Here is a 2,631-nt window from a genome sequence, read left to right on the forward strand (position 1 = left end):
CAGACTGCATTTTCAAGTAACCAAATATCGCGGAGAGTAATTGCTAGATGGCTATTGCCCATCCTACCCCAAGGGAAGTGGAAAGACGTGGGAAATTTGTAATTGATTTAGTGAGAGTCACCTACATTTACAGAGAAATGATGAATGACGAGGGGGGTGGGGAGCAAGGGGTTGGGGGCGTGCCGTTGCAAAAAGTACAGATTCTTCACTACTTTCCTTGATGTGCGTGGGTTTAGATTGGGAATAGGCATATTGAAGAACGGCAACTATAAGCTCACATTCTAAGTTACAATTCAAAAGCTGGGAAAGCAAATAATATTATTCTTGTTTTTAATATAAATAGCATCATATCAGAGGCAACCCGCGATGATCTCTCTCTGTGATCTATATCACAGTCAGGGGCGGACTGGGTGTGAAAAGCGGCCCAGGCATTTTTCACCTAGACAGGACCGGGGCCCATTAATTATTGATATGCTACTTAAGTTACAATAGTGTCTACCATAGCAGGGGCGTATCCAGGATTTTGTAACCCGGGGGGCGCGAATTACTATCTAAGCGGAGCGCCACCATCGTTTAGCGCGCAGCGTACAAGAAAAATTCTGGTTTTTATACCCCCTATGATCACCGGAAATGGCACTTCTCGGGCTTGAAAATGACCAACCAGATGTACACTTTTGCCTGAGAACCAAGTATTTCCCAAAAGTTTTTTTTTTTCCATCCATAAACTTTTTGAAGATTTTCTTCAGTAACCGTCATGTTCGACCTCATTGCATGTCCTGTGGATCATTGCTTTTGTAGGTGATTCTACGTCGCGGCCCACAATACCCGACAGCCCCACCTTTCAAGGTTTTCAGCCCATTATTTGTTCAGAATTTGAAAATTTACTTCAAAACATACCCATAATGTTGCCAAAAATGTCACCTATGGACAACCAATATAGAAAAACCTCCTTCAACCCCTAACAGACCGGTCAAAATTACACGAATAGAGGGAAGTATGATGAAGAATGTTGGTAAGGAAATTTTCGAAAATTCAGACAGTTAATTTATTGGTGTACAAATATTAAACCCCCTTATAACGGCTATATAAAACTTGGCTGAAGGAAATGAAATAATACCAGATATTTCCGAAACCGAACACTACACACATAGGCGTAGGAGGCGGGGGGGGGGGGTTCCTACTGAAAGAAAATAAATTGCAATAATGTATAGCTAAAGGAAATGAAAACATATCTCCTTGAAAATTAAAATAAAGTTCTAAGCTTGGTCGACTAATTCGCCATTACTAATGTAAAAGAGAATTTGACATAATTGGACCTCCATGCTTTTTCTCCATCTACATAAGACATTTCGTTGTTTACATTAGCATCCCGCTTTATACTGCGCAATTTCCACGGACTGTACGGTACACGATGGTATTAGACTATGGGGCATGTGGCCAAAACAGCTTTGTAAATTAATTCTTGCAGTCATCTCCTGGGGACTACATGAAATGTGGCTTAAAATGTAGGTATTGTGTGTCCTTTCAATATCCCAACAGTTCCCACTCCCAGAAATGGGGCACTTTTGAGTAAATCCCACCTAAAAACAAAACACTAAAAAACAAGAATTCCTTTAAAAAGGACTGCGTGTCATGCAAGTGAAATATGGTATTACACTGTTTGTTCAGGGATTTGACATCCTACAATGACCCATATTGTTTTTAATAAGTAATGATATTGGAATTGGCATCTAATAAGGACGTGCATTCCATGAAGTGTTGAAACGAAACACCGTATAGTTGATGAAAAATATATGGGATGTAATAACCGATGCTTGGTTATATGATATTGACATTAACTTGTTGAACGCGCGTGGAGCGCGCGAAAAATTTAGGTTATATTTATCGAGCAAGTTACAGCCCCCCAAATCAAATTGGGTTCCTATGACTACACACGTGGACAGTTTTGAGGCTGTTCATCCTGGAACCTCCATTTTCATGCTCACTGATATGATGTGATATCTGCTGTTTGCTTCACAAATTCGAACAGATGCGTAGCGAATAATTTGCCAAGGGAGAGGCGAAGCCTGTAGGCAGACTCTCTAAGCGTAGCGCCACCATTGGCGCGAAGCGTACAAGAAAATTTTGGCCGAAAGTGCCTCCCAGATCGCTGGAAATGACACTTCCCATGCCTTGTAAGTTGCATCTTAAGCATTTTCTTTTTTGAAATTACTAGCGATATCATAAAAAAAAATATGCTCGAGGGGGGGGGGCGGTCGCCCCCTTCCCGAAATGCGTCATGTTCCCCGACGACTCGGTCTAGTTCGAGACCAGCCACAGTTGGTTTCATCGCACAATTGTTTAAGGCGTCCATACACACACACGCGTTATGATAGACCATATATAGTATTTATATAGATACATTATAGTAAGAGAGGAAAAATGGAAACGTCAGAAATGGAGTTGTCGGTGTAAGGGGTAGGGTGAGGCGCACGCCCCTTCCGAAGTCCTCGATCCGTCACTGGCTACCCGGCCATGTGTATATAATAGGGATCAGCGCAGTAATGATGTCACTGTTCTTCTTTCTCTTCCCGGTGTCTTGGCAGTTTTCTTTTACTTCCTCCTTTTCTCTGTTTTCTCTCTTTCTTCTTT

The sequence above is a fragment of the Apostichopus japonicus genome, chromosome 16, assembly GCF_037975245.1.
Source record: "Apostichopus japonicus isolate 1M-3 chromosome 16, ASM3797524v1, whole genome shotgun sequence".
NCBI classification, from domain to species: Eukaryota; Metazoa; Echinodermata; class Holothuroidea; order Aspidochirotida; family Stichopodidae; genus Apostichopus; species Apostichopus japonicus.